This window comes from Canis lupus, chromosome 35 (genome assembly GCF_048164855.1).
Source record: "Canis lupus baileyi chromosome 35, mCanLup2.hap1, whole genome shotgun sequence".
Lineage (NCBI taxonomy): Eukaryota > Metazoa > Chordata > Mammalia > Carnivora > Canidae > Canis > Canis lupus.
Genome location: NC_132872.1, coordinates 19,977,643 through 20,005,215, shown reverse-complemented (window position 1 = coordinate 20,005,215; position 27,573 = coordinate 19,977,643). Strand labels below are relative to the sequence as shown.

General features: G+C 36.8%; 1 protein-coding gene across 14 annotated transcripts in view; it reads right to left on the bottom strand.

Moving 5' to 3' along the window:
- CBLB (Cbl proto-oncogene B) overlaps window positions 1–27,573 on the bottom strand; it is a 409,409-nt gene that overhangs the window by 126,882 nt on the left and 254,954 nt on the right. The window lies entirely within an intron of this gene.

Here is a 27,573-nt window from a genome sequence, read left to right as displayed (position 1 = left end):
CTAAACACAAAAGGCAGAGTACTTCTACATGGGGACGCATAAGGAAAGACTTGTCATTAGAGGAAAATGGCGGAAGTTTAAGTAGTTTGACAGATGAAAGACTTGGAGGAAGAGGGGACGAGCGGAAAACAGCTTCTATACAAAAGCACAGAGGGACGGAAGAGAACAATTTGTGTCATATCCAGGTTTAGCACAGCTGGAGAAGAGCAGAAGGTGATCGAAGGAAACAGCATGACACGAGATGAGAAACTTTGGTGGGGACAGGATATAAAGAGGCCCCTGCAACAATGAACAAACTTCAAATAAGCTTTCTACTCCCATTAAGAAATGAGAGTTTCTGGTGATGAGTTACAGATATGTGCATAATTCAGAAGCTCCTTGAGCAATTCTAATGCACTCCCCTTGTCAAGAGCTACTGCTAGAAGGAACGGGGAGCCCAAATGGATTTACAAAATGGAGCACATGATTGAATCTGTTTTAGAAAGAAAGATTTACGGTGGCAAGAAACAAATGGTTTGGAATGGAGGGAAAGCCAGGTGTCGTCTCCATTCTAATTACCATGGTTAAGTTCCAGAAATTCTGACAGGGTTTGAAACGTGATTCAAAACATGACTCGTACTTCAAAACACTACTACCACTGGCACTCTCCTCCTGCCATTTCCTAAGAAGTTTACAACATTATGTTAATGAGTCCAAAACTGCTAGTGCTAAACAGCAAAGAAGCAACTGAAACACAAAACACTGAAGAACTTTTCAGTTTTGAACTGACCTTCCTTCTTTACATTCCTGTTTACTCAGAATCACCAGAACTCAATAGGGACATATAGAACATCATTCTATTTTGAAGTGTCAGCTGCTTTTGTGGGTGTGTTGAGGGGTCAGGATGTGAGGATGGGAGGAGGAAGCAATTGCTTTTGGACTAAAGTAAATACAGGGGATGATTAGTAGAGAAAGCCATCAAATCTGCAATGCATTTCAAACCTCATAGTGTTTCAATAGGCCTAGACACTGAGAGATGTGGTTCTCTGCCTCCTATTCTTCATTCACATATCTGTGTTAAAAGACCCTCAGATAATAAGTAGAAACATGTTAGGTACCTAGGAGATCATATAATATGCACCTGTCAATAAAGTCAATGAGTAGCACTCTTTGTAAAACATTTAGAAAAGAAGCCAATACCTTCTCATTGTAAGGTGAATACAGGATAAATGAGGGTACTCAAGAAAAAAAGTGGGAAAAGTAGGAACGAAAGGAAAGTAAGAGTATAATCTACACCTCAATGAATTCATCTGTATTGGAAAACAAAAAATGTCCCAATTTCCATAATGATTATAACCTACGAGAAGATTTATGAGAAAGAAGAGTCAGGATTTTAGGCCATATTTTAATGCTTGACTGGCAACAATAAACAATCTGCAAAATCATTCTGGTTACACATAATGTGCCATTATTTTCTAAGATCCAGCCACACTTCCACACAATTCAGCCTAATCCAAATGTGAAAATTCTTTAGTTGAATCTTTGATCTTCTCACTTATGTCAGCACATCCTCATTTCGAGGATGGTAGATACAAGAAATTCAGTTGTAGGAAATGAAAACTGAACTACTGAACTACATCAAAGGGAAGAACTGTGGCCAGTATAAACTGCAACTGACTTCTGAAATCTGAGTTTAAGGAAGGGCAGAAAGTCCTTTTAGAAAATCTGCAACAAATTTATTTATATAATTAGGCAAAAGGGTTAACTGTCCATCAAACTTCCAATTGATACACACAGGAGAAAAAAGAAAAATCAAGATGGCTATAATTAGAGTAAACCAACTGTTTCTTATGTCTGAGATGGTTGCTCTCCATCCTCTTATGTCTTTGTTCTTTAATCATAATCATATCCAAATGTTTTTCATTTTTATCTGTTAGATCTAAAGTCTGGAGAACAGTGCCAGTGATTACCCATCTCAGCTACAGGATCCACTGGCTACAAGACACTATACCTCAAAGCAGAAATAGTAACATTTTATCTTTATAATTTGTAGTCTAGAAGCTCTAGTAATCACTACTACCTATTTAATTTCTTTTTAGTTATAAATTGTGTGAGAGGTGCCTGACTTCGGCTCAGGTCATGATCCTAGGTCTTCAGGTCAAGCTTGGCATCAGGTTCCCTGCCCAAATAGATCACCACATTTCTTACTTTTACACTATATAAAAGACTAAAGTTTCTTTAATCTTTAAAGAAACTCAAATTTAAGTTGTTAAAAATATGTGAATGCAACAGTTTTGTTTACCTTAATTTTCAAATAGACCAGAATATAGATTTATTTTATGTCTAATTTGTAAACACATATAAATACCATACACATGCAAACGATCACCTTGGAAATTCACTATTTAAAAGGCCGATGTTTTTAAAGGTTGAAATCCACAAGATATGAAAAGACAAGACACCTAATTGTACTATCCAATGTCATTTAAATTATTGTCACAGTATATGGTGTTTGTCTTTTATATAGTTGTGGGGTTTGGTTTTGTTTGCCATTATTTTGCCATATATTATTGTGCTTTAATCCCCCTTTTCACTTCTTCTTTCTAAAATAACTTCCAATTTTGAAAACAAAATCCAAGAATATAGTCACCTCTAATCAACTCGACACAGAAGAAAGGCAACTATACATCTTTTTGGATGAAATGTTTTATCCTATTATGAAATTTTCCATACTTGGCCAATTTTTCCCTAAGCCCACTGCTGCTCACCATAACACCAAAAAGATGACTACAAAATAAAGGATTTGATAATTACTAATTAAGAATACATTTCTATCATTAAAATTCTCCTACTCCAAACTGAAGTAAAAAACTTTGTCCACACTCAACAATCTTGTACACATAACTTTTATTAATTTTACAAAGAATTTGCAACACTTTCACATATAAGACATACTTTATTTTACTAATTGCTACCATATGTCTATTCCCCCCCAAAAAACTAAGCTATTTTTTAAAATTTTGTGAAGTTTTGTCTCTCCCTCTTTCTATGTCTCTCATGAATAAATAAATAAAATCTTAAAAAAAAAAAAAAAAAAAAAAGGATCCAGGGATGGCTCAGCAGTTTAGCGTGTGCCTTCAGTCCAGGGCATGATCCTGGAGACCCAGGATCGAGTCCCACATCGGGCTCCCTGCATGGGGCCTGCTTCTCCCTCTGCCTGTGTCTCTGCCTCTTTTCTCTCTGTGTCTCTTATGAATAAATAAAATCTTTTAAAAATATTTTGTTAAGTTTTGTATAAAATTTTGTTATTTAAGAAATAATCCTCAGAATAGAAGTATCTTGAAGTATCAGGTAATCAAAAAGTAGCTTCCAGATGGCAATATTGGGTAAACCATTAAAGAAATAAATAGTACAGAAAACTTGAAGAAGAGGAAGGGAGAGAGGGGGAGGAGGAAAGCTAGCTACATTATTTAAAAAACCATAAAATGCATCAGCTGTATCAAGAATATTGCCTATGATGAGGCACCTAGGTGGCTCAGTTGGTCAAGCATATGACTCTTGATTTTGGCTCACTTCATAATCTCAGGGGCAAGAGATTGAGCCCCGTGTCGGGCTCTGTGCTGGGCGTGGAGCCTGCTTAAGATTCTCTCTCTGCCCCTCCCCACCCCTGCCTCACTTTCATGGTCTTAAAAAAAAAAAAAAAAAAAAAAAAAAAGAAAAGAAAAGAAAAGAAAAGTATATTGCCTACAAAGCAAGGAAGCAAGGTACCTCTTTTTACCCTGGATTCAGCTATCTATTATTGTATTTCTTTAAAATGGTATGAATCAATTTATCCAAAAGTCAAGTTACATTACTGCACAGAATGTGAGGTTGATGAACCAGAGTGAATGAGCATGACTTCCAGAAATGATGGAGTTTCACTCCTTATGATAAGTTTCAGCAGCTTAAGGTGGCTACAGCCAAAATCATCAGAGACTGGGGGTGCACACTGCTGGGGATGACACAATCCTACCCTTAATAAACTAGCACATCGCATGGGAGAAAAAGACATGAATAGATTATAGGGGGCAACACACCAATTATAGCCATCATGGGATGATGAATTAAACTTGAAAAATGAATAAAAAATATATTAGGATTTGATTAGTAGCCACCACGAAATGTGGGAGACATATAAAGAATGTAATCTAATCATGATTGCATGTAGTCCTTGCATTTTCTCCATTCAAGAAACAGCTGTGTCATAAATCAAGGAAGAAATAAAAAGTTTTAAATGCTGAATTAGTGGAAAACTTCAAATGACACTCTATATCAGTAAGGTCCAAAGTTTGTGAGAATGTACTACCTTTGGTAGAAGAAACAGGAGACCATTTTTTATTCAAAAACTATTAATAATTCAATTCTCACATTTAAAAGGTAGAACATGCTCTTCTTAATCTTTACAAGGTGAAACAAATTCAACATAAAAAGAAAGGCAGGACATAAAGAATATAAACAGTGGCACTTAAAATGAGACTCACGTCCAGTTAAAGAGCAATTTCCATTCACTGTATTTCTGATGTAGTGCCCTCCAAGATAGGTTTAGAGAGTTACTTCACACTGTTTTTGACCTTGGGAACATTTCGAGTCCTAAGAAAGTGAGGAGACTAAGCTGATGTAAGCCTTGCCTTTCATTTCTCCCTCATGGGAATAAAGACTATTATTAAGATGAGTCCTAAGAGCCTCAAATAAAACAAGATCCTACCCATTCCCTGCCCAACTGCTTTCAGGTTTCCAATATTGCTAAGGGGAGCCAGAGGCAGTTACCAACAAAAACTCAGAGTCTACCCCAAGTCATAAGAAAAGTAAAGAGTGTGAGCCAAAAGTAATCTGAGCAAGGGAAAGGATTTTTCAAGTTGTTCTGTGTTACTTTTTAGGAACTGAACTGCTCACTTAAAAAGGAAGTTAGCAAACTATGTCAGTCCAAAAAATGCACTAAATTGGGTAACTAAGGAAGGTGTTTTTCCTTTGTTAAAGGACACATCATTTACCACTAACATGGCTGGGAAGGGCAAGCTCAAAACTGTGGCAGGGAAGGATGAACCCCGGACTTCCTTTGATCTCTCTGTGGTAAACTCTTGAATATGTTGCCTGCAAAGGTCTACTAAGAAGAGCAAGACACTAGCTTGCTCAAAATAAGGATGCTGCTCCCCTAGTAAATGTATTTCTTCTCTAAAACAGTTTTAAATGGACAATTTATAAATGCCTTACTTAAACTTAACTCAAGCACGAACTATGTCTATTATGTTCAAATAGAATATCCTTTGTTCCCAGGTAACATTCAAAATACATTCTGCTGGGCCGCCTGGGTGGCTCAGCAGTTGAGTGTCTCTGCCTTCGGGTCAGGGCGTGATCCTGGTTCAGGGATCGAGTCTCACATCAGGCTTCCTGCAAGAAGCCTGCTTCTCTCTCTGTCTATCCCTCTGCCTTTCTCTGTGTGTCTCTCATGAATAAATAAATAAAATATTTAAAATAAATAAATAAATAAATGTGTGTGTGTGTGTCTGTGCATGTATTCTGCTTAATTTGTCAACTATCCTATCCTGAAGTTTGATAGTACTAGGTTCATATCCCTACTCTTGAACAAGTTACTTAACCAGTCTGTCTGCACCAGTTTCCTTACCTCTGAAATTTTATATATATATATATTTTTTTTTTACCTCTGAAATTTTAAATAAGAACGCCTCTTACGGCGTTGTCACACGTAAATAAGGCATGTCCATAAGAGCCCACCACATCAACTCTTAAAAACAATTAATAAAGTTATTAATTCTACCTACCACCTCTGTTTAAAAGTATAAGTATTTATCTTTGATCTTTTTCCCATATCATTATTGTCCATTAAGCTGATGGCCATCTTAAGGCGAAAATCATCATTCTCACACTTTATTAAGATCACCAATTGTCAAAGGTAGCCCTTTAGAGTCTCACAGTATACAATAGACAAGTATTCGATTCATCCATTCAGTCACTTATTCCACAAATCTTGGGTATCTATAGATACTAAGTTTGGTTTAGGCACAGATAATGCAAAGATGATGGCACAATCCTACTCTTAATGAATTTAGGGGACTCAGACATCTCCAAAGGCACAGGACAATGCAGTGGGAATAACTCTGAAAGAACCAGAACAAAGGTGGTAATCAGTGAGAGAGGTAGAGGAGCTGACAATTTCTGGGGTGATGCAGAACTGACCAGAATGTGGCCCTGCAACAGGCAGGTACAGTAGGGTGAGTGCTACTTAAGCTAGGAATTCAGTTACTCCAAGGTTGAACAGGGTCATTTGTGTGCATCTTGAAATTTCCTATGACTATGACAGTTTGCATGAAGAAAAGGACAATCAACCTTATCTCAATATATTCAAGAAAGCCCCCCAAATAACTTGTTTAATGTCAGTTATTTTAACTTTGTGGCAATGCCCAAGTGGGATTAACAACATCTCTTTGGTGATTCCAACAGTTTTATAGGGAAAATCTATGAGAACCTACTACAGGATGATATGATTATTAGTACTTTCAGTTGGTTTAAAAGCTTAACAATATTCACTTCAATAAAGAAAACTCTTTTGTCTTTAGTATGGGATGTCTTTTGACTAAACCTAATCTGTAACAAGTATCCTTTTGTAAAATAAATCTTAAAAATGTAGACCAGTCTATTACTTGAGAGAGAAAAGAAAAAATCCATTCCTACATTCTTTTTAAGATAAAATACAATGAAAGTTCTAAGAACTAAGTGGAAAGTCATCATTATGAGTCATCTATATGAGATTCATATAGAAGTAATCAGAACATAGAACTTTGTTTTCTTTGTTAGGTACCCCCAACCCCAAAAGAAAAACATTAGAAGTTCAAACTATACTTCTGACCTGGGGTAATGTGATAAAAGATAAGTCTCATCAACAAGCAAAACCAAAGCTGACCCTGAAGGAATGCTTTTTCTTTTTCTTAATGTGGATTTTTAGTTCTTTGCAATTCCCCATAAGCCACTGTAAGAAAAAAAATTATACTGAAGTAGTAATCTGAATTATGTTGGTATTTATTGCTTCTAATGGAAACTTCTGAATTATCTTTCACTTGTTACACTCCCTATTCCCCATTTTTATATTTCATTACCTTTGACACTTCAAGGATGGCTTTTGTTTTGTTTTTACTCAATAAAATAAGGTTTAAAATTGTCCTAAAATGGTATTTCCTTCAAGGATTTCTACTGTCCATAGGACAGAACTATTTTTCTGCCATTTCTTACACCACTGCTCTTTGCTCTCCTCCAGCTAATCAGTCTCCTCTTCCTGCTCCACACCTTGGGTTGATCCATCTGTTCCTCATCTCTGACACAAAGCTCCTGTGCCACAGCCTGTTGAACCTTCACGTGCATCAATTTCCTGTAAAAGTACTCCCAGGGTACCTTTCTCGTACTTTCTCGATGTGATCTATCAGACACCACCTCCACCACTTCGTATTACCTGCCAAGGGTTTCTCTGAAGAGCGGCGTGGTTATTTTATATACACACTGCATTTCACTTCCATCATACCAAAACTCCCTTTTTAGATAACAGAAAGTCTTATACTTTTAAAAGCTTCTTATGCATAACAGACATTCAATAAATGTTCATCTCAAGTATCATGGAAATATTTAGAGAACTATAAATGAGAACGTTTTTCCTGAACCCCAAACAGTGCTAATGAACAGCTGGTAGGAGCAGTATATAAAAACAGTTAATAGAAATGCCACTTAGTAAAGCATCAACTCTCCAAATGTTGATGAAAAGAAAGTTTACCAAAAACTGCATTAAGAATTAAAAATCTGGGGCTTGACTATAAAATTAGAGAAAAATGTTTGTTCTATGAGTTTTAAGATTCCTTTCTTCCCCTTTTCTCTAATTTCCTCATGAATGGAAATATAATACCAGCAAGCTAAAGGAAATTAGTGCTATATCCCCCATGGTAGTTTCCAGAACCTCAAGTAAAATAAGCACATTTGTAGTATTTTCTGAGGAAGCGTTACATAGTTTCTCATCACATTACCTGCTCCTGACAACTGTTACTTCTTTCTTTTAGCTCTGGAAATTTCCCTTATTGATAACCTTGTCCCATTTCAACCCTGCTCTCCTGAGCAAGTGAAAAAAAGAGAATAAAGCTCATCTCTCTGGTACTCATATTGTGTGTTACCAGCAAAAGAAAGCAAAAATCACAAGATTTTTCCCCCCTATCTCTTCCCCTCGGGTCATTAATATTATCCTCATTCAAATGATTGGGGGAAATATGAACACCATTTTTCCAAGCAACTCTCATTTATTTTTGGTATAATCAGATGTGGATACCACAATCTAACACTCTGTATGTGTATGTACGTGAGTTTACCATAGAGTAAATGAAGTGAAAAATAAAAAGGAAAATAAATAGTAGTCCCAGTACAGCTTTAGTTCTATTAAAAAGCTGACTACCACATTATAGATAAATAGAAAAAATTATAGGATTTACACACAAAGATAAAATTGGAGTAATCTCTGGTATTCTCGACATTTTTTTCTTTGAATTTTCCAATTTTCAACAAGAAACAAAAATGTCACCGAAGAGCTTTTCTACTGATGTTCTCAGGCAAATGTGCAACATACATGCAGAAAAATGTACAGACTTCCACACCTACTGCAATGTCCCCATCTTGGGGCAGGCCCCACTGATATCCAGGCCACTCTGGCTCTCTACAGTGCAGTCCCCCCACACCTTCTACTTGACCACTAATTCTCAATTTTCTAAAATGGATTAGCCTTTTGGCCACAGGACTGGTGTGCCAATGGCACACCAGTATTTTTCAAAATCCCGCTCTAAAAGAAGGCCTCAATTACAATTTCACAGTTTTATAACATTAAGCAGGGAATACAAAGGTCAACAATTGAATAACAGCTAAGCAGAATAAGGAGTCATCTCAATCTGTTAGGTCTCATTATCCTTAAATCTCGTTGGTGATTTTATCTCCTACCTTTATAATAGTCTCTTTAAAAAAAAAAGAAAACGTAATTCAAGTTGAGCTACTTTTAGGAACATAGTTCGATAGCTATACAGGCGAATGAGTACATCACATATACTCTTTGTCATCAAACAGCAGGAAAGTAATTTCTAGTTACATATTACCAAGTGATTCAATTATCCACATTTTTTTCTTCAGTTTACCAAATATATGATATGATATGTACATATGCTAATGATTTAAGAGAAAGAAGCCAGTTTAGAGGTCTACAGCCTCTCAGAGAAATACTGGGGTTCAGGGAGACATTTTTTCCTTTCCAAATGAAAAACAAAAAGGTACAGCAATCATAGGAAAACATAGGAAATCATAGTTGTTAGCAGTATGACCTCTCTGGACCACCATAAACCTCTTAAACTTTCTGAACGTAGCAAAAACAGATACATTAAAACAAAAGTTTTTTTAGGTCTAAGATTTTCTTAAACTGATGAAAGTTAAACTGGATTCAACTTATCCTGCAGCTGAGTGGTGGTGATGGGACCTTCTCAGACAAGTGGTTTCTACATTTCCAGTAACAAGCCTCATTAAGGACATAGTCTAATATAGTGGAAGAAAGCATGGCACTGGTAGTGTAGGGTTCTAGACACAGCTCTACCGGTGTCATTGCTCCATGATATGAAAAAGGTCTGAAAACTTCTTATTCAAAAGGTTTTCCTCTATAAAATGAGGTGATTGTGGAACCTCACAATATTCTATGAGTCTATCATCACTTTTATTCCAACCAGTAGGAAGTGACTAGAAAGCCCTGGTACTACAAAGCCCATATGTTTTAAACAAAAATGGTGAATCCATTTCATAACCTGCAGTTATACAAAGTAGGAGATGCTATATAACCTCTTTAAGTTACAGACTTTCCTTAATATGCTTTAGTCGGAGATTGCAGAAATCCTTAAATTAGGATTTGAAAACTCTAACACAGAAAAGTGAACTTATAATAAACATTAAAAAATCATTAGTTTATTTGGAAGCCTTAATTTTTATTCTGTTTTTTACCGTAATAGGCATCTCTGACATTTATCTTTTTTCAACAAGGAAAATCCTTGAAAAACATTGGCTTTCAAAGGAAAGAAAACCACAAAGCAGCAGAAATAACAACAAAAAAGGCAATTTTAAAACTGTGTGTTTCATGTTAATGAATAGTAAACTCTAAGATATTGAAACCATATGAAAAATGTAGACTGCTAAAATAGAGTACACCCACTGTGAAACTTACAGTTTAAAATTTTAATTTTATTTATTTGTTCTTGGTAAGGAAATGTGCTAATATGTGTAGTAAGCAATGGATAATGGTGGGTCTAAGAACTTTAACTTTCATCTCAACCAAGCGTTTAGAAATGTCCACATTTAGGGAGACAACCATGTTTACCACATGATGGCTGATCAGTAATATGAATCAAATCCCTCTATTTCAGTCTGATTGCAAATGGAATAACCCCCACATCAATAAAACTCCCTCAGATATTGGTTTTGGAGTAGAAAGACAAATAGATTTAACTTACCTACATTCTGAGGAACTAATATGACATTAGGGCAGTATATAACATTAGTTAAAAGCACCAGCTCCAGAGTCAAATTAACCTCAATTTGAGCTTAAATCATTTAGTAGCTGAATGACCTCAGGTACTAACCTATGCCCTCTAAGCTTTAGTTTCCTCACCTCTAAAATATAAATTATGAGAGTACTAATCTCATAGATTAGTGGAGAATTACAGATGGTCAAAAATTCTTTGCCACTCCTCCTATTAGTAGTGTCTACTTCCCCTCCCTTTGTACCTAGGTTAGGCTATGCCTGGCCTTGATCAATAGAATGTGGTAGAAATGATGCTGTGTAAATTTTGAAGTTAGGCCCTAAGGGACCTGCAGTTTTTTCCTTTGCATATTGGAAAATGTTCTTGGAATTTAGCTGCCATGCTGTGAGGAAGCCCAAGCAGTCACACAGAAAAGCCAAATAGGTCTCCAGCTGTGAGGCAACAACACCTGCTAGGTATGTGAGAGAGGCCACTGGACCTTCCAGTTGAATCAACAATACCTGAGCAAACACCATATGAAATCAACCTACAAAATCACAACAAAGAACAATTGTTGCTATATTAAACCACTAAGTTTTGTAGTGGTTTGATACACGGAGGTAAATTACTGGCTTGGGAAACTGAGACAAAGCAAACATTTGATAAATGTTAATCATTATTACTAGTACTATTAAGTGTTACTAACTTATTATAATTGTTATCATTAGCAATAGTAGCAGTTGAAAGGATTGGACCCTCCTCTGTCAATATGATTAAGTAACATGGATTTAAAAAAAAAAAAAAATCACATCATGTAAGAGTTGTATTCCTACCCAACAAAAATATTTTGACATACTAGAAATTATAAAGTTTACAACCTCTATATTTTCTGATACTAAAACAAACCAACCAAGAGAGATTTTTTTAAGACAAAATCTAGACTACACTAATTGGAAAGCAGCCTACTCAGATTTGGATCAGAAGAAACTTACCACAGTTAATTTATAAAACATATTTATCTACATAACCCCACAATGAACTGAACTGTGAAAATACCATTAGGCTAATCCACTGATTTATACTGACAACTTAACTTCTACAAGTCTTAAATGCTCAAAGTAGAAAATCACCTTAGTATTATATGTATGTAAAATATAAGCAAAGACCTGAAATGTTTATACACTGCTTAGGAAGGTCTTTTAAATTGAGTTGCCATTTAAATTCCTTGTTTTCTGAAGATGACTTTACAGAACTCATCCTGATTTTGACTTACCTAGTTCTATTCACTGGAGTCTCTGCTTGAAAGTCAAGCACTATTAATTATCCCTTACTTAACAACACTGAAGTATATACACTGATTTTTTTAAGCATAATTCTTTTGGCTTTCAGCTGTACCCATACCATCACTGTAATGTCACTTGAGAAGACATTTAAAAATCCTGCTGAACAGATTCCTGTACCTGTCTACCATGTAAAGGCTTTTAGTGAAATGGTACTGATGTACTGCTATACCCAAAACTTGCAAAATTTAATTAATATACTAAGCATGAGAATCAATCATTATTCCTCTCCTGGAGATTCCTACCATTTAAAAACTTAATAGAAATAAGAAAATCCAAATATTTAAAAAGGAGAAACCATTTTTAATATTTCAGTTAAAAATCAGAATGATGGGAGACTGATTTAACTTATGAAAATCTTATTTCATAAATATTTGAAATCAAGTATTTTTTAAGGAATCAAATATTAGGAGAGAAAGAAAAGTTACAAATAATCCAAAAAGATGAGCCTATAACAGCAGCACAAGTTAATCTTTTCATTTGCTGGTACATCTTACTCAGGATGCAGCTCCCCGCTTCATTGAAAAGTCTAACTTGTTTGCACAAATGTAAGTTCTCCTTGTTTTTTAGAATAATTTTATATGCATAGAAATCAGGATCTAGAGATAACAGATATATGGAGATATATATATATATATATGGAATTCCAGTGACTTTAAACAAAGCTATTCACTCAGGAAATATCTTTTGAGGCTCTACACTGATCTGCCACTAGTACTAGGCAGTGGGGATAAGATGAAAACCAGTTACACTCCTGCCCTCAAGGAGTTTATGATTTAAGTGAGTAATTCTGTATCAAAACACACAATTAAAAAAAAAACACACAATTACAATACAGTATAATTGTGTAACTGAGGTGCATTCAGTATGCTTCAGGAACAGAGAAGCTAAAGGGAGAAAGTACTCAACTGTGGACCTCTTAGCAAGAGAGGCAGGGGAAAGGGAGAAGGACATGCCAGATGAAAGCACCAAGCTTGGTAAGACCAGCCTGTGTGTGGAGAGGAGCCTGGCAATGTGCCAGCCTGCAGAGTCAGAAGTAATCTGTCATCAGGGAAGAGGCTGACTTGGTACTGAGGCCTTGCTACAGCTACGGAACTGCCTTCCTATCCGGGCCTGCCCACTGTACTAGCACAGGCCCACCAGCAGCAAAGGCTGCTCAAGGATGCAGAGGTCTACATATCCGACCATGACTCTACCAGCATCTAAAGGAGGGATTGAAAAACAAAACAAAACAAGAAAACACCAAAAAAGCCCACAAAATGCAAAGCCACTTTTAATAAAATATAGTACAAGGTGTAATTTAATAAGTAGGAATTCTTAGATCTCTACCCCAATTTAAAAGCTTTTGTTGAAGATTTCTCGATGGTGATTTGAATTTTGAGGGTTTCTTCCTGGTGTCCTTGATGGAATATAATCTAGATTTAACAAATTGACAAAAGAAACAAAAGAAAACAATAGTGCACAGAGAGGAATGCAGCAGAAGCCCATGTCTTAGAAGCAGATGTTCCACTTTGGCAGACTCTCAGCCTCTAGTGTATTACCATTTGAAACAGACTCAGAGATCACATTGCTGATGCACATCTGAAAAGATGTGTTTCTATTTCAAAATACCACAATAATTCCCCTACTTCCAGAAATGATTCATCAGATAAAAATTTAGTGAAGAAATACGTCCTCTTTCCATGATTTAAAATAGAATCCTGAGCGGAATATGGCCAACCCCAAACACAACATTATCAATAACCAATCAAGTGCCGCGCCACCAGGTGACATTCTCATAGAGAATTCTCTGGATTCCCTTTTGGCAGAGGGAGCCTCTGCCAAAACCCTCAAGAATAAGGCCCAAATGATTCCACTGAATGCACTGCAATCTGCTCTTTAAAAATGGACTGCAGTTAAGCAATACATTTTCCCATTAAGTTTTATGGAGCCTGATGTATTTCCGGTGTCAAAATCTGTCACAAAAATCTGTTTTGCAGACATCTGTTAGGTATAACACACATGTGAATATGGTACCACATGGAGATGTCTGCAAATAGCAATGTGTAGCCTAGCATTTGGTTTCCAATCAGAAAGAATTTCTAGTATTTTGGTTGGTGGATTTAATTTGGATCCTATTACTATTATTGGTCACTGTTCTTCCCATAATACACCTATAATATATACACCCCAGGGAAAGACAAAATACATCTTCTTCATTATGAGTAGCATTTTCATAGTCAAGTGTTAAGAAATAATAAAGAAAGACTAAACATGAAGAAGGATAGGTGATAATAGTTACTTAGTGGGCCTTAGATTTTGGTTCAGCATTCAAGATCTAGGGCAAGAGCAAAAATAGATGTCTAATAATTATACTCAAACTTCAGTCCTTGGACGAGCAGCAGAAACGTCACCTCAGTTTATTAAAAATGCGAAATTTCAGACCCCAGCCCAGAACCAGCTGATTGAGAATCTGCACTTTAATAAGACCCCCAGGTGATTCCAGCACATGTTTAACATCTGTAAAGTACTATTTAGCAGGAATCTCAAAAGATCTTTTAGTTTTCAGTGTTCTGCCTCTAAGTAAACCTGCATCTAAATCAGCCTGAAGATATAAGTACCTAATTAAAGATTTGTGAAAGATTCCACTCTGTTTTCCAAATCACGTAACTATTGGTCCCTCTCATGACACAGCCAACGTGCTGGGAGTCAGCTAATGTCATCACAGGGCTGGAAAGTCATTGTTTTGGAAGGACTGAGCTGCTCTTTCAGCACAGACTCAAGGGCAACTACTGATGGGCTTTCATTTGTCATCACTCTTGCTCAATAACCCTGAAGAGCTCACCCTGAGTCCTGGATGGCCCAGTCCTGGGACAGTCTGTACTTTTCACACTCATAAATATCAACATCTGGCTGATAATAACCTCACTGCCACACCCCACTTCACCCCCACAACTCTATCCTAAGAGGACTAAATTCTTCTGAGTGGTTAACATATTGCCAGAGGTCAGAGAGAAGGCTTGCTTCCTCCCACCACAGGAAATAGAAGACAACCACACACATCACTAGTTCAGCGTACATGGAGCTCACCTATGCCTCATTTCAAAAAGGAGCAAATGAGCTCTCCCTTCAATAACCTTTCTCCGTCGCCATTAACCTTTAGATTCCTAAAGGCAAGCAGCCATCTGTCTGCTATGTTTGGCAGACTCTCAGCCCCTGGTGTACTACCATTTGAAATCAAAATGTTTGGTTCTATCCTTAGGAACAACAAAGGGTGTGAGTGGGGTGGGGAGCCTAGAGAAACTTCTCTGCCAGCTGAAAAATTAAAAAGATCTTCTCCAAATGCCACTAAGGTGCTTTCTCCACCTAGAACTGATTTTTCCCACTGCTATGTATCTCCTTGTAACTTAATAATTAAAGCACAATCAGGGCCTCCCTGCCTATCCACCAGCATAAATATCCTTAGAAGATGTCAATCAAGCCCAGCTAACTAATTTTATCATGAGAACCTCTAATCAAAGAGAAAAAGATCTTGGCACTGCCTGTGGGGGAGTGATGCACACAACACCACAGGCTGGAACAAGGCCAGGGAGCATCCAGGTTTGAAAGGAGCAGCTGCGTTATCCTAAGGGTGATGCTGCTCCATTCTGGCACCTGAAAGAAGGAAAGTGAAAGGCAGAGAAAGACTCTCTTGGCACTGAATATATAGTGTGCCCAGAGTGGCTTTTTGAGAGGCCAGCTTGGAGTAATAAATCAGGGGTAAAATTAACTAAGGTACACTGAAAAAAACTGTGATGCAGAGAAGCTAACCTTTTCAATATAAAGGGCTGATGGAGGAAGATGTTCTAAGAACCACTGGCTTCCAGATGTTTTTATTTAAAGGACCTTGAAATGTTTCACAACAAAAATAGGGGAAAGTAACAAAGGATTCCAACTTATTTCACCAAAAGGGCACTAACACGAAACCCATCATCTATTTGATATTAAATAATATTTTCCACACCACAAAAAAAAAAAAAAAAAAAAAAAAGAGGAATAGAATTTCAGAAAGAAAAAAAAAATGTAATTCTTCTAAGTGGAATAAATTGAACTCCAGGAAAGATTCACTGAAATGCCTGCCATGACTTCCAGTTCCAGGCCAGGGACAGGTCTATGAGGAGGAGTCCAGGACTCCTGCAGAGTCTTGGAGATGCACCCTGCAGCTCCTCCACACGCCCCTAATCACGGTGAAGAACGGAGCTAGAGACACACTACAGGCTTTGAAAAGAAATGAAACAAAAAGTGACAAAGAAGGTTCTTACCTTCTTCGAACTAAATACAGCCTGCTAATAAGTAATTATTATTCATCTATTAAATATTAGCTCATTTTTCTCCAACTCTGAAACTGACTTGCAAATACAAATTATACATGGGAAAATGCCATGGGAAAGAAGAATGGATTATTAAAATAAACGCAGCAGACACTAAAAATAAGACCCAACACAATGGTTCCCGTTTGATTCATTTAGCTCAACTTAAAGTTTACCACAGAATTCAAAGAATTCTTTGAACATGAAATTCTAGGTTATCAAATTATTTAGATAGTAAAATTTAGTACTGTAATTTCAAATATTCTGTTAAACTTCCTGAAAACTGTTACCATATAAAGGAAAAAAAAACACTTTAACATGGATCCTACACAAATTAGCCTATTATTAAAAATCATGCCTGCTTATTGAAAAGCCCGAGTAGATGCCTGCATTTCCAACACCAGTTAATTACTGTGAAAAGGATATGATCAGAAATCATAACTTTACTAGGTAGTTTTGCTCCTCAAGTTAGCAGATACCACAAAAGCAAACTCAGATCACATTTTTAGGACATTTCAAAATAATTTCAGAACTGTAGACATGAAATCACCATAATTATAAATCATAGAATTATTTCTATCTTTTCATTTATAAAAGTGGAACCGCAAACTCAAAAGGGCTAAGACAGGCCCAATATAACACACCAATTAGGGGCCGGAACTGAGTCTTTGAACTCCTAGTTATACTGAAACCACACATACATTTAGCCCCTAATATAAATAGTCAATACTTTCTTGTGTGCTAGCTAATTAATCAAGCTATAACTCACTTTTAAATAATCAAGAAAGTTAGCAATAGATAGCATATAAACGTATGAAAATGTCACAAATGTATACATATATTCTGCTAAATGGGAATACATGCATACCCTATGACCCAGCAATCATATACATATTTCAGAATATCAGAAATGCATGCGTATGTGTACCAAAAACATGTTCTAGAACCTTCACAGCAATATTATTCAAACCAAAACTACTCAAATGTCCATCAATTGCAGAATGGACAATGAATGTTCACAAAATAGAATACCAAACAGTAATGAAAATTAACAAACTAGAATAACATGCAACAACAAGACGATTCTCTCAATCATAAGGTTGAGTAAAAGAGACTCAAAAATGTATACCATATGGGGCACCTATGTGGCTCAGTTAGCGTCTGGCACTTATGTGGCTCAGTTAGGCATCTGACTCTTGATTTTGGCTCAGGTCAGGATCTCAGGGTTGTGAGATCGAGCCTCGTGTCCAGCTCCACACTCAGTGGGGCGTTTGCTTGAGATTTTCTCTCTCCCTCTCTATCTGCCCCTCTCCCCCATGCTTGCTCTCTCTCTAAATAAATAAATCTTTAAAAAATGTATACCACTTCAGTTCTCTAGTAATATTTAAATTATATATGGATATATTACCTATTGATATAGATACCCAAGAATATGTAGATAGATATACATTCCAATATGTACATTTTATACACACACAACACACACATTTCCCCCCATTCTCTGGGTAAAGGAGGAGGAAAAGACTTCTGCTTACATTCACTTCTTGAAATACAAGCTTATGACCTCAAGAGACTGACCTCCCCATGGGCTAGTTTCCAGTTCAATTGCACCCCTTGTTAAAACAAGACAATAAGCTCCAAATGGAGTCACTTGTGCTAAGTCCCATGTCATCAAACCAAGTCACCAAATGTTTTGGCTCTCCCAGAAATAGAATCTTAAGTCAGTCAATCAGGAATCACCTGATTGGCACTAGTTAGATAGTTCTGAGGAACCCTTGCCAGCCCCTAAAGTAACCAATTTGCTTTCTGTCCTATTATAACTTCCTTATTCCCACTCCCTTCAGCCTATAAAAAATCTTTCCTTTTCTAAAGCTCCTTAGAGTTCCTTTCTTTCCGCTAGATTGGATGCTCTCAGATTTGAATTGATTTTTGTTCAAATAAACTCTTAAAATTTTTGATATACCTCAGGTTATCTTTTAACACCCTTAAAGCTAAATGTGAAACTGCCAAAGTGAGGCTAATATCAGAAAGAAAGCAGTCTCATCATTTTTTCAACCTGCCATTATGGATATCATGCTTTTTTTTTTTAAATCCATCTTCCTTCCTTTGAAAAATCCAACAACTAACTTCCTATAATAAACTCCAAATTTCAATAAAAATATAGTTTTCAAAAAAAAATACTCCTGAATTTCTGATACAAACATGCAAAACAATGTAAGTAAAATTAGGCCCAATTTAAGTCTGTAATTTATAAATTCAGACATTAGGACAGCTTGATTTTCTTGGGCATTATCCTTCCCTCTCAGACATCTCCTCTAATTCTGCACACTAAAGCAGAAAGAATAATTTGAGCAGCAGCAGCTCTATCCTTTTCATTAACCTATTCAAGCTTGAGCAAGGCAGTCTTCCCTGGATATATCCACTACAACAAAGTGAGGCAAGTGCTACTTACTGAGCAGACATCAAGTGCCAGGTGAAAAGCAGATCCAGACCAGCTCGTTTTGGTCATTCCAAATTTTAAGGAGACACCCATTATCAAAAACACAGATGTTGTGGGGTACCTACCTGGGTGGCTTAGTCAGTTTAGTGTCTGACTCTTGTTTTTAGCTCAGCCCACGATCTCAGGATCATGGAATCGAGCCCCACCTCGGGCTCCACACTCAGCGAGGAGTCGGTTTGTCCCTTTCCCTCTCTAGACCCTTCTTCAGAAACCCTGCTTTCACACCTGCTCTCCCTCCCTCTCTAAAAAAATAAATAAAATAAAATAAAAAATAAAATAAAATAAAATAAAAAGTAAAATAAAATAAAATCATTTTTTTAAAAAAGCCACAGATTTTGTAAGAGAAAAGGTAACATACAGAATAATCTTGAGAAATCATGACACATTTCTTTTTTAAAAATGCTACATTAAGGGACACCTGGGTGGCTCAGTGGTTGAGCCTTCAGCTCAGGGCATGATCCTAAGGTCCAGGGATCAAGTCTTGCATCAGGCTCCCCACTGGGAGCCTGCTTGTCCTTCTGCCTGGTCTCTGCCTCTCTCTGGGTCTCTCATGAATAAATAAAATCTTTAAACAAAATGCTACGTTAAACTTGTTGGTTCAACAAAGAGATGTAAAGCCCTAAATTTTTTTTAAATGTGTAGTTTTAAAAATACACAGATATCCAATAGCACCATTTGAATTCTCCCCATGTGAATTCATTACCTACCCAAAAGTTAAAATATAAAAATGAATTATTTTTACAGTAGATGAACCAAACGTGTTTCTTGTTTCTAAAACAAGTAGATGTTTTAAGTGTATAGATGAATTAAATATGTCTGTTTTTTATTGCTTCTAAAACAAGACAGAAACACATGGGCTCAACAATAATTTCTTTCAGAGTTTCATTAAAGGATGATTAAATTTAACCCTATCCAGAAATCTGAAATGCTGGCATTTGGCATTACGACAACTCAGAAAAATACAAGGCACCGGGCACCACCTTTAGAGCTCCTGTTACAAGTCATTAACCAAAACATCTGACCCTACAGACCACAATAAAAATAGAAATGCTATCTGAAATCAAGCTGTTTGGGGGTAAAAAGCAGGCTGAATGGGGGTTTAAGTCTGTTTTTTTCCCCCATCTGTAGTCAGAACCAGATGTTAGAGATAGAGATTAGGGGTGGGTAAGAAAACTTCCTCTTTTAAAACCCAAGAACTACCCTTTTTTCCCCCTTGCTGCTTATTTTGAGTGGCATGAGTTTAAGCAAATGCACAAGGTTTCAAATGAAAAGTTGCAGCCTAGATGCCAAAATGTCCTGTTAGTGAATGAATGTGAGGATGTCAGGAATTAAGGGAGACACTTATGGTTCAGTTTTGTTTGAGGATGGAAGGGACAGGGAAAGCAAAAAGCTGATGAAGTTGGACTCCTCAGAACAGTACCTGGTGGGGCTAAGCAGCAAGGAAGGACCCGATTCCTTTAAAAGAAACATCAATACTTCTAAAAAGAAGAAATAGTGAAAAATACAAAGAGATCACCAGGGTGGTAATTTGTTGTTAATCTCTCAGAATCTAATACCATACCTAGGTTGAAAAATAAAATATATAAAAATGACCAGAGTGACAAAGATGGAAATGCAGGAAAGAATAGCAGTGGAAGAAAGAGCATGTGACAAATATGGGAAAAAGCAAAGGAAGAAAAAAGTTGCTGCAATTGAAAAAAACAAAGGAAAAACACAAAGAGAGAATTAACAAAACAAATTAACAAACGAAAAAGAGAACAGAGGAAAACAATCAGGAATCTTAATGTAGAAGTTATAAAAAAAATAGGCAAGCAGGGAAAAGCTACCTTTTAACAGTCTTTACATTTTTATTAACTACATATAATAGGCATAATTAGTACATATTTGTTAAATAGATAAGGCAGTAGTTGCATCCCAAAGCTTTAGTACCTCATATATACAGACTAGTCTCATCTATAATTAAAATATTTGCATAAGAAGCAAAGAAAAAAAGCATTTCAGCATTTGATTCAGAAATAACATTTGGGCTATGTCATCTCTGGGTGGTAAGATTATACACACGTGATTGTTATTTTGGTATTTGTTTATACTTCTATTATTTCCAAATTTTCTATGACTATTTATTCACACTACAATCCAGACAAGAATAAAACAGACTTTTAAACATTCAGTTTTAAGGTATGAGGTGAACAGCATGAAAGAATGTTCTCTAGCAATTGGGAGTTTACCATGTACCTTATGTACGTGTCTACACCAATTCCCTCTCTCCTATACAGATACACGAACACCCAACTTAGAATCAGATACATATATTGCTTTTTTTTTTTTTTTTTTTTTAAGTAGGCTCTATACCCAACATGGGGCTTGAACTCAGGACCCTGAGATCAAGAGTCCCACACTGTAGGGACTGAGCCAGCTAGGCGTCCCCAGGCTATTTTACAACTGATAAACCTACTTCCAGGAAGACCTCCACAAGTCTCCAAAACAAACATCCATTTAATCATATTTTAAAAACAGTAAGAATGCTGTACTGAAATACCTCAAAATTGAACCTGTCATCTATTGTATCCATTTCTGTTACAGATCCACAATTTCTTTGTAACAAATAAGGTCCTCAAAGACCCTTTTTTTTTCTGCAGAAGCAGGAATAAAACAATTCCCCATTATAAAAAGAGTAAGATGTGACCAAATCATCACAAAGGAAATTTTTTTGAAGTGTCCCTTTTGTTTTCAAAAGATATCTATCTTGCACCTTTAGGCCATTAATATTCTATGAAGAATAAACAAGTTGCTATTCAACAACAAATACTTACTGAATAAATTACATAGCAGCAATAAATTCTTCCATACCTGGATCCACATTCCTTTGCAATGTGACTGCCCCCCCCCCCCCCCATATCAAGGTGGAAACTCACGCTCTACTGCTTTAAGCAAGGCTTGGTCATGTGACTTTCTTTCGTCAATGAGCCATTCTTAAATGCAACAGAAGCAGAGGCTTATATAGCCCTTGTGTATGGTTGGTCCCTTCTCCTGCAGCTGAGAACTGTTATGCAATCTTGTGAACATGCCCTGGCTATCCTCCCTAAGGATGAAACACATGGAGAGAAGCTCCAGCCACCCAGGTGAGGCCGCAGACACACAAAGGGACGCCATCCTGGGCTGTCCAGCAATAGCTAAGCTATTGGCTCCAGAGGAACCACCCAGCCAATGCAAAGAATCAAGAGAAATAACAAATAATTGTTCTTTTAAGCCACTAGGTTCACTACGCAGCAAAAGCAAACTGATAAACATGTTAAGTGCCAAATACTGTAATAATATCTGTAAAGCCCTATACTACCTGGCATCTATGATTACCTTACAAATGCTAGCATCTTATTTTTTATTTTAGGTCCTTCACTGAATACAAAAGGTATGGTAATCTTTATCTTATGACTAATTCAGTAATTCTGGGATAGACCGAGAATTTGCCTTTCCAACAAGTTTCCCAAAGGTGGTGTCGCTGCTGATTCTGCTGGTCTGCAGATCATATTTTGCAAAACCCTGCCCTAAGTTTACAGTCTGCTTCGTTCAACACACCCTTATGTTCATGAAGATGTTCGGCTAAAGACAACAGAAAGACAAGCATAATAAGTAAAGTAAGATAGAGGTGTTACAGAGGCTAGAGGGAGGCCTAGAGAAAACCTTGTTTGGGGAATTAATTAGATGTGGGATGAAGTGTAAAAACTGCCTTATACCTTCCTTCTGCCCTAAGAGTACCAAACACACATTTGATTTCCAAATATATGAGACTATATAGCGAGCCTATAACATTTTCTAACACTTCCCCTTTTCTGACATTCTGAACATTATATTTCTAAACCACTGCTCTAATTTCTTCCTTTGCTATTAATGTCATTGATAAAGTACACTTTGTATTATACATTATAGTTGCTAACTCCAACCATATAGGCCTATGCAACCTTCTCCTAGAGAGTGACCCAAATATAAACACAAGCATTATAATTCCTGCTGTAGAAGTTATGGCATGAAGCTAACCCAGCCTAACACATTTCACTTTGATTATCTAATTGTCTTCCAGATAATGTGCACAAGTTCTAGAACACTTCAAAGCTCTTATGACTTCTCTTATGTCATAACAGAGGTAATGATTCAATCTTGGCAATGAACTTTCACATTTTTAGTATTAAAACAGAAAACATTTGTCATCTTCTGGATAAGCAGCCAAGAAACATGATTTTGGGGGTACTTATGACAAGCCCAAACCTCCACTTTCAAGAAATACATGATGTCCTGGGAAAAAACACTGGACTACAAGTCCAAAAATTAGAATTCTAAGTTCTCTTTTATGGATCTTGGACAAGTCTCTTAATCTCTTTGGTCTGCATCTCAAATTCCTCATCTGAAAAAAAGTGAGCAGTGGTTCTCAATTTTGCCTTTGTGTTACAATCACCTGGCTGTTCTATAAAATCCCCATGCCCAAGCAACATCCTAGAACAATTAAAACTTCTGGGGGCATGGGACCCAGTACCAGAGAAGCTTAAGCTCCTCAGGTGATTCCAATGTGCAGCCAAGGTTAAAAACCACTGAGTAAGGAGGTGCCCAGGAACCTTCCAACACTCATCCGTTCCACCGGTGGGTTGCATGCACATCAGAATCACCTGAGGAGCATGCACAGCCCATCAATGCCATGGCCCACTCCAGCCAAAGTCAATCAGAGCCTCAGAGTATCAAGGTCCTGGTGTTACTTTTAACACTCTCCAGGTGATTCTGATACAGCGCCATGATTGGGATTCACATTTAATTTACAGAAAAATTAACTTTAGAATTCTTTAAATGGCAAGCACTTAACTAGTTACAATGGGTTTGTTCACAAAAACCCAGAATTACAAATTTCTGAGAAACAAAATCTATATAAAACCATTAACCTCAATCCAAAACTGTGAGCCAAGTAACATCCCAGGGACATCTACTGATAATTTTTCTATAAATCCCTAATATGTTCCGATTTACTGGGAAATTATATGTACAGAATTGACATAGGAAAAAAAAGAACAAGACATATAAAGACATAATTTGGGTTTTACTAAAAAATGACATAAATCAAATTTAGTAAATAAACATAAAAACAAATTGTGAGGGGTTCCTGGGTGGCTCAGTGGTTGAGTGACTCCCTTCGGCTCAGGGCGTGATCCCGGGGTCCTAGGATCAAGTCCTGCATCAGGCTCCCTGTGAGGCACCTGCTTCTCCCTCTGCCTATGTCTCTACCTCTCTCTGCCTCTCTCATGAATGAATAAATAAAATCCTTTAAAAAAATAAAAACAAATTTTGAAAGATTATCAAATGCATACTTCACTAAAAAGAATGTTGAGGGGCACTTCGGTGGCTCAGTTAAGCATCTGCCTTTGGCTCAGGTCATGATCCCAGGGTCTTGGGATCCAACCCCACGTAGGATTCTCTGCTCTGTGAGGAGCCTGCTTCTCCCTCTTCCTCTGCCCCTCTCATCACTGCTTGTGTGCTCTCTCTGTCAAACAAATAAAATCTTAAAAAAAAAAAAAAGGAATGTTGACCCATTTGACTTATTCAATCACGTGAATATGCTACTTCAGCATATTAAAAAAAATTCCTGCAAAAGGATTTAAAACACTTATTCTTTTTGAATGTTCGACTAATAAGTTTTCAAGAAAAACTTTTTTAATCATTCATGACTTGAGAGCAGGTTGAAAGCCAAATTTTAGAAAGGATTTACCCTCTCCCTGTCACTGAAATATTGGCTTAGAAATAAAAATAATCTTTAAAGCACCCAGGAAAATAACATAAAAAGTACCAGCAGCCATTATTAACACATAAATGGTCTATAACTTTAATAGCTTGCAAACCCAGGTACAGGAAACTCAAATGATACTTAATTACTGTGTTAAATACCGTACTTATGAAAGTGGAAAAAGATAGTATTTTTAATGAGCAAGCATATCATATTTTTAATATTTCAATTTATTATAGACTATTTAAAATATGTTTTGCTACTTAAAGGATAATGAACTCAAAGGTTAAAATGAGTAATCTAACAAATGGCTAGTCCAATTAGTCATTTAGCCTTTTAAGTAACTATTAAGCATTAAGACAGGTCTGAACAATTTTAATTTTCATTTTGTAAAGAACTTTGTTGTGCTTAACCACATCACTGAATTCATTTACATGAAATGGTCTTCTTCCTTCACTCAGTGTGGTACCATGAAAAGTGAGGGGACTTCCTACAACAGGCTGGGCCTGGGCCTACTGCCATCTTGAAGGTGCCCCCCCTGCAATTTGTTGTCTTTGTCGGTACTGGGCATGGGCAAGATCCTCTAAACTAACAACGTCAACAAAAAGTCTGTTAAAATTCTTAGGAGTAAAAATTAAGAATAATAGGATTTCCTCAAAAACATGCTTCAGAAACGGGGACCAGCTCAGGGGTTCACCTCTGTCAGGGGGTCACTTTGAGCTGTAGCCTAGCACAGAATCCTGAAAGAGTCCAGGGATGTCTGGGGAAAGATGAGGAAGCTGCCTGGATTGTAAAAGGGAGTTGAAACAGCTTTCTTCAAACACATAAAGGAAAATATACATAATTAAATCAGACGTGATAAGGGGTATCAATTTGCCAAAAAATAATTAGCTCAATCATAATCACAATTTTCAGGATAATCCTGTAAGCAAGCCACTAATGGGACATAAATAGAAAAGCCCTCAAGGAGACATTCACACACCCACACACACTCACATTGTTCTGGATGTCAGACTCCCCTCCTTCATGACTTGCTCCCTGCCTCCAGCTTCATTCCTTACTGCAACCTTCACACACGCAAGTGGCAGTAGATCTAAACAGGTCCTTCTGTTTGGGGCATCAGTGTCCCTTCTCACATCCAGTCCTCCTCAGCTGGAACAGTTCCCACTTTGCTTCTTAGCCTCATTCATTCCTCCCTAGTCTAATGCAAAAGTATTCATGTGCTTACGTGCATCTTTATGGGAAAAAGAATCCACCTCTGTGAACCAAGAGGTTAGGAACCAGTGCCCTCCAGAGTTGCCAACTAAAAACTGAAGTGGAAGTTCTATACTGCATGTGTGCCAAACACCAAATTAGAGTCTCAGATGCTAACAGCCACTACCAGTGCAGGTCACACAGTTTCCAAAAAACTCACAGGCAGGACTGAGAGATGAAAAAAATATTCAAATCCCATGAGAGTCTATCCCCAAAAATAATTCGCTTGCCCATATGATTACCTTACAAATGCTAGCATCTTATTTTTTAAGAAAAATAAGTCAGAAAGTCAGAAAAGAGGAAGATGTTTAGCTGACCCCCTCTAGACACATCTTCAATCTGTATTTCAGGATATATAGCTTAGTTGAAGCAGCTCAGATATTTAATAGTATTATCAGTGGATTCTATTATTAAGTTAACTGTCCCCTAAAACATTTGAAAGACATTGAAATTTGGTATTTATTATATATTTATATTTGTTTGAGAAGACACGAATTCAATAATGGGGAAAAATTTTTATGACATTAACAAGAGAATTAACACATAAATGAAGAGGTTAGTATTTTCTTGGAATTTATAAATATATTTATATATATTGCAATAGTTATCTGATTTCACCAGTTTAACTGCTTTATTCTAAGAATAGGACAACTCTTTGACATAGATACTGAGGCAGCCAACATTTAAACCTGTAGCGTTGATGAAAATTAGAGAAATCAGTGAAGTCTTCACACCAGCCAATGCTAACAAACACTCCATTATAAATAGCTCTCATGCATAGTCATGTTATGTACAAATTTTGGTTATGGAAAGATATTCACTGAGCAAGCAATTCCAGGTAATTTGCTAGTTGTGATTATTGTAATGTGTAATTTTTAGTTGCGATAATTACCCAAGAGGTTTAGAATACACAATTTGTGGAATAATTATGGAACCTCTGTTTATTTCTTTAGGCTCAGTATTTGAGGAGAGAGCCTGAATTTATGAGGTCTGAGATTAATTTCTCGAGCCCCTACTGAGATACCTTTGTGTGGCAGTTTCTATGTCTCTGATTCCCCACTGTAACTGCTACTCATTATTAAATACATCTCCTTTCAAAGCGTCAAGGGTACCATTAAAAACATTCAGGGTACTTTTTTGTTGAGTGAGCCACCTCCTCACGATTCTCAAAGCTCAGTAAAAAGGAGCCCACCTCAAAGCATTCTGTGCCCACCTTCCATCTTCCTTGAACTGAAAGTTGGGGTGGGACAGAGTGGAGGTGTAGCTCATCTGCCCCTCTCGGCTGTGTCCCAGAATTCTTTCAGGTGCTAGTTGTAATTAATTATTTGTTCTATTATTCTACTGGAGGGAAGTGAGGGAGCAGTTCATTCCTAGAAAATCATCTGGAAATTGATCAATATGAGAGTTAATCAAGCTGTATATATATTATTTAAGACAATGGAATAAACTTGAATTTATTGTTATACCCCTTGAGGTGGCTGCTTATTTTTTCATTATGCTCGTTCTTGTTAAGTTACATTTTCCCCTCAAAACTGTACCGCTGGCTTAAAATCTTGGAAACTAGCAACAGTTACTGGAACTAGCAAGACATTCAATTACAGGAGTGCTTTTTAGGTTAATGCTGAAAGAAGTTTCTTCCATTCGGCCAAGAAACTGCATTTTGGTTTTTTTTTTTTCTCTTAAGCTACTTTATTTCAAGAAATCAACATTTTTCACTTAGCTCTCTGCATAAACTCCATAACTCCAACATTTCTAATATGTATAGAGACAACGTAAAAAAAAAAAAAAAAAAAAAGGACTTCCCAAGCCCGCACTGCCCTATACAAGTAGTCATTAGGCA